Source organism: Chaetura pelagica, unplaced genomic scaffold (assembly GCF_000747805.2).
Source record: "Chaetura pelagica isolate M959 unplaced genomic scaffold, ChaPel_1.0 scaffold455, whole genome shotgun sequence".
In the NCBI taxonomy this organism is placed as follows: domain Eukaryota; kingdom Metazoa; phylum Chordata; class Aves; order Apodiformes; family Apodidae; genus Chaetura; species Chaetura pelagica.
This window is the reverse complement of record NW_009953483.1, coordinates 148,457-154,581: the sequence shown is the minus strand read 5'-3', so window position 1 is coordinate 154,581 and position 6,125 is coordinate 148,457.

Here is a 6,125-nt window from a genome sequence, read left to right as displayed (position 1 = left end):
CAGCAGTAATGTAAAATTGCATAGGAAGAAGAGAATGTGTATGTGGAATATCTTTCTAAAAGAACCTCTCTTTATGCACCAAGAGTTAAAAATTGCTCATGTAGGTCCTCAGGCTGTCTTTTGCTGTTTCAGATCTTATTTCCAGTTCTTCTTGCTGTTTTATTACCATTACTGCTTGTAAGGTACCATTCTCATGAGCACCTACTCTGCCAGAAGAACAGCAGTAGAGAGAATCTTAATCTTAATGCAAGCAAAGAGCCTAGAGGTCTTCCAGTTATGACTTTTTACTTGAGAGGATGTTAATTGCTTTCTAAAGTGAGTGTTCATCTGGCTGTTTGTCTGGACTTTCTTTTGTTGGTGCCATTGAACATGTCAGAAATAAATATGCTTATTTATTCTGTCCTCTTTTTAAGGGTGTTCATCAATAATTTGTTGGATGTATAGTTGAGTAGGACAGTCTGTGGCTCTAAATCTTAAGAGAAATGGCCCCTCTAAATCAGTATCATGAACTTTTTTTAAATTGTGTATGTGATGCATCTGCCCCTTCATCTTTGTGGGTCGATTGGCAGTGGTTACTGTGTACTACCAAATCAAGAGAACTGCTGACCCAGAGAGCAGTAGGGCTGTGCGTAAGAGGCACTACAGGTAAGAATCACATGGATGGCTCATAACAGCTTGTGCAGGAGCTGTTAGCAAGACCACTAACTTTGATTGCAAATAGAAAATCAAAGCTATTGCAATAGGAGATGTCTTTGATAAGTGAGGCTAATCCACCATGAGCATATGTGCTGCCAGGAGCAATAGCTGGTGCTGCAGACCACTTTTGGAATGTATTGGTCAGGAATAACATAAAAAATAACTGTTTCAGAAAGTGCTACAGTAGGTGAAAATTCTGTGTTAGTTTTTTAAGTGGTGTTCAACGTATTTACTTGTTAAGATACATATTTATTATATGCATCTGTCATAAATCAGAGTTTTGAAATATCAGTGCTTTTTGTCTGCTGCTTTTAAGTTAACTGACTGAAATTATGACTCTAAATTTGCAAATCCTTACTTAGGGAAGGCATATCCTTGTAAAACAGATCCCAAAGTACAGGGGCAAGATCATTCCTCTGGGGCTTAAAATACCAGGTAATTTTTTGATCAGCTAATTAACTTTATTTCTGATGTGATTAATTCTGAAATTTTATTTGATTGAAACATATGTATGTTTGATCCCAAAATTACCTGTAGAATGAGAAAGTTTAGTTCTTAGTATCTATAGAGAATTGATTGCCAGAGATTTTGACTAGTGTTTTCTTCCTATTGGAATTTTAGCAGTCTACTTCCACTGTGGATGTGTGCAGTGTGAAAATCAAGGGTGGAGAAGTATTAGGAGAGACTCAGACAGTGGGAGACACTACATTGTCAGAGAGTGTGTATCATCTTGGAAGTTCTTCCTTATTATTTGTTTTATTTCTTTGAAGGCTTGTGTTCTGAAGCCAGATTTGGAGCCTTGACTGAGATCCATCTTCATGGAACAGTCAGTAAGACTTAAAAGGAAGACCTTACTATTTGTTACGCAAGAAAGTACAGCAGTGTCCCAATATACCCTCTGCCTGGGAATTCTTAGTATCAACTAATTAAGTATATTTACTACTATACTTCTTAAGTACCTAATATGATGAATGTATGTATTAGAGGTAATATTATACTTGCTGCTTAGCATATGAACACTTCATACTTGCCAAGAATTGCTATATTTAATTCACTCTTTTTCATAAGTGCATTTTGTAAATAGTCTTCGGACAGGTTTAAGACTGTTTAATGTTTGTTATATACTGCTAATAGTGCTGAAACAGAATTCAGAGCAATACTTGGACTGTGTCTTTTAGTGGCGTATTTTTTGTCCTGTCCAATTTTTTTTCTTGTGTGCCATCATGTGCCAGTGTTTGTGGAGCCTTGCTGAGAACTAGGTCAGAGACTTGACTTGGTTAAAAATAACTCATCAAAAGAAGTATCTTTGTCAGTTCTCTCTTTTGTTCCTGCTACGCAGTGCTGTCAGCTGTTGTACCTGAGAAGTTACCTGCCAAGTGAGATTTTTCTGAAGAAAAAATAAAAATTCTTGCTGAGTAACAAATCAGTATTACTTTGTCCAGTTGATGATAGGTGAGAGACTACTGTAGTTAGAAGACTCTGTCAAGCAATTAGTGAGATAAATGAGATAAATGCCTGAGATAAATGAAGTGACGGGATTTGATCAATTGAGCAGTGCTTGCAGAATAACAAGATTAGAAGGGAATGAATCGTGAGGAAAGAAAATTATTCAATCTAGGAAAAAAACCACAAAGGAGGTTTTCATAGTTCTCTGTTATGTAGTGGTGGTTAGGTTTTTTATGCTACAAAAGCAGTGATTAGGAATAATTTTTTAAACTTCCCTTATACATCTCCAAATTACATTGCATTGTAGATAAATTGTTTATTTTTGTTGGTAGCTGAGGTGAGTGGGTCATGTGACTTAAGGAGAGCACCTTTGTAGGATAGCATATTCTAGTACCCAGTTTGAGGCAATATTCCAATAAATTTTTAGTTTGTAAAGCATCCTGTCATACCTGTTTAAGTTTGCAAAGAGCTTTAGAATTCTCACCAGTTAATTGTTCCATATTGGATACAGAAATAACATTGTTGACATGATTATATTTTTCATTTTAAGCTGTGAATCAAAGTCCATCTGTAATTATAGTCACATTGTATATTAAACTAAAACTGAATGCAGCTTATTATTTTTCATTTTTTAGCTTTATAATCTGACATAAACCATTAACTTTTTATTTCTTGCTTTTCATTAAAAGGTTTTTGTCAGTGTGCAAGGTAAAACTCAAAAGTTGTGTACTAAATACCGAAGCACAGGTATATTCCTTTGACCTGGTTTAGCTCAAGCTTGTATCAGATATTGTAAAATGAATATGAAAACTCGTTTTGTACCTCTGGTTTATAAGATACTGTCCCTGGTGATTGTTTCATTTAAATGTAAGAGAAAACTTCCTACTGTAAGGGTGTTCAAACACTGGAAAAAGTTGCTCAGAGGTTTTAGTCTCCCTCCTTGGATACGTTCAAACTCCAACTGGGCACAGTCCTAGGCAACCTCTTGTAGCTGAGCCTGCTTCAGACAACAGTAGGGGAGTGAATGATCTCTAGAGGACCTTTCTAAGCTCAACTACGTAGGCTTTCTTTGCATTATTAGTTTAAAAAAAAAAAGAAAAAAAGAAAAAAAGAAAAAAAAAAGAAAATCTTATACCAGCAATACAAACATGAAAATTCCTACCAAGTTTTACAGTAGGACTACTAGAATGCCTCAAATTAAGAGTGTGTTAATTAAATCAGGACCAAAATGTATATCCTGAGTCCCAGTTCTTCTTCATTCTTTATTTGTATCAATATGTGATTATTATTTTTTTCGTTGGCTGTTTTTTTATTTGGTTTAATTTTGGCTTTTTGGGAGGTTTCTCTGGTGGATAGACCTGTTACTGCTCCAGTTCAGGTAAAGGTCATCAGCATACACAATGTGTCTCGTAACTTCAAGCCTTCAAAAGTTGCCTTGAGGTCTTCTCTCTTACCACCTTCTGGTATGGAACTGTAGGTACTTTAGTAACTCTCTCCAAGCAGATGAAATATTTTTATCTTTGCAATGCAGGTGGCATGCATGTTGCTTCATTTATTGTTTTACCGCTGAACTAATAGATTTCCTTCTATAACCAGTTGACTTGCCTAGTGGATGAGGGAAAGACTGTGGACATTGTCTGTCTAGACTTTAGTAAAGCCTTTGACACCATCTCCCACTGCATTCTAGAGAAGCTGGCAGCATTTGGCATAGACAGATGCAGTCTTCACTGGGTGAAACACTGGCTGGGTGGCCAGGCCCAGAGAGTTGTAGTAAATAGAGTTAAATCCAGTCGGTAGATGGTCACCAGTGGTGTTCCCTAGGGCTCAGTTTTGGGGGCAGTTGTATGAGGTTCAACAAGGCCAGGTGCTGAGTCCTGCATTTGGTCACAACAACCACAGGCAATGCTACAGGCTTGGGGCAGAGTGGCTGGAGTGAAGAGTGGCAGAAAAGGACTTAAAGGTGCTGGTGTACAGCCAGCTGAGCATGAGCCAGCAGTGTGCCCTTGAGAACTGTGTGCAGTTATGGGCCCCTCACTACAAGAAAGACTTGAGTTGTTGGAGCATGTTCAGAGAAGGGCAACCGAGCTGGTGAAGGGTCTAGAGAGGCTGAGGAAATGTTTACAGATAATGAGCTTGATTTACCTTGTAGAAGAACCTGGGAACAGGAGCTCTGTGATATTCTGGAAGACTCTCCCAGAGAGGTTTTCTGAATTCTAGGTGTGTTTCACTCCATTTGTTAGGTATGTGACTAATTCCACTTTGTCTGGAATTTCTAAAGGTTCTCAAGTCTTGTTTTTTCAGTTCACAAACCTTTCCAAGTTCAAGGACCTCTTATTTGAAACTTGTAAGAGTTCTAGAATGTATGTGTTTAAAATGGTGCCCTTAGTCAACAGATTGCTTTTTATGTTTGACTGAGCTGTGCCAACTCCTGATGTTGTTGATGCTGCTGTTACTTCTTTGTAATATGATGACTGAGTGCAGTTTCATAATTTACAGCTAATGCACTGAGGTTTTATTTTCTTTTTTATCAACAGCTTCCAGCTATTCTGGAGCTTCACAGATTTGTTGGCCTTAATCCAGTTAATTACAGTACTGTGACCTCAGGATCTTCATATCTAAGGAGATGAAAACAGTCATGGAGCATTTTGTCTTGAAGATGGCTCTACATTCCTTGAAGAGTTAAAGGAAATTTCATATTGTCTCTCTTCCTAAGAAGATGAAAACCCTAAAGATAAATCTGAGACAACCAATCCCATGCTTATTTTTGTATTATTATTCCCCACCAACCCCTGTCAGTCCATAGCTTATTACCTGTTGAATGTTTAAATCCTCCTTCAGGGAGATTATGGGTATGCTGTTTTGAGTGTGTTCAAGTGTGCTGTCAGTCAACAGAGGAGTCTCCACTAGATCCTTGCATTTAATTATTTTACCCAATCTTCAATTATGTTTCTGATTGGGTTATTCTGTGTTTGAAACAGAGGACTTCTTAAGCTAACTGTGGGTTGATTTGACAGCTATTTATACAGCAGTATAAGAGCATTGGAGTGGTTTTTTTTGGTTGTCTCTAGCTTTTTCCTTTTGTTGTTACCTAACACCTAGCATATTTTTCTATATTTATACCTATTTACTTTGAATCCATGCTGGTCTTTCCTTTCTAATACTTATCTGCCATGGTAGCATAATAATTCAGTTTTTAACTGAAGCTTTTTTAATCTGGTATTACTAACTACCTCCAAAGAAGATAATTTCTAGTCCAGTACTGGCTTTGAAATTGCCCAAAGCCACTACTGTCTAATGATTCCATAGGCTTCAAATCCCTGTGTCACTACTTTCATAAGAAGAGTTTTCCAGGGTTTTTCCAGAGTTTACTCAATTACTCATCTGTCAATGCTTGGCCACTAGATCCACAAGCTTTTTCTGTGTTAGGTGTAGCAAGGTACATAGATGTCCAACAGTCTTTCAGGATACAGTGCTTTTAAAAAAGGAATTGTTCTTGCTGTCTTACTAGTTTCCACTGTTAGCTCTTTAGTTTCCACTGCTTTCGTTCTGCCAGATATTTAAACTTAGTGTAGTTATTTTTGGCATTAGGTTGTGAACAGGCAATTTATTTTAGGTCTTGATGCCTCAATTTTTATGATTTGAATTGTTACCTATCAGTTTAGACTCACTTCTTTCCTCATGACAGTTTTTGTAGATCAACCAACCTATTGAAACTAATGTATTGCATTCAACTGTATTTTCTTTTAGTTAATTAACTTTAAAAAATGTCCAGACATCATGCTACAGAAGTAGTATAATGGGAAAATAAAGTTAACACAAGTACTGTAGGACAATGTGGGACATGTAGCCCAGGTGTAGCCAAGTGGTTTAATGCAGCTAGCTTCTGTCCAGAAGGATTTGAGCTGCTTGTACAGTCCTAGACCTTCTGATCCCCTTGGGACTTTTTTGGGACTAAGTGTTTGTCAACTTCCCACACCTTTTGG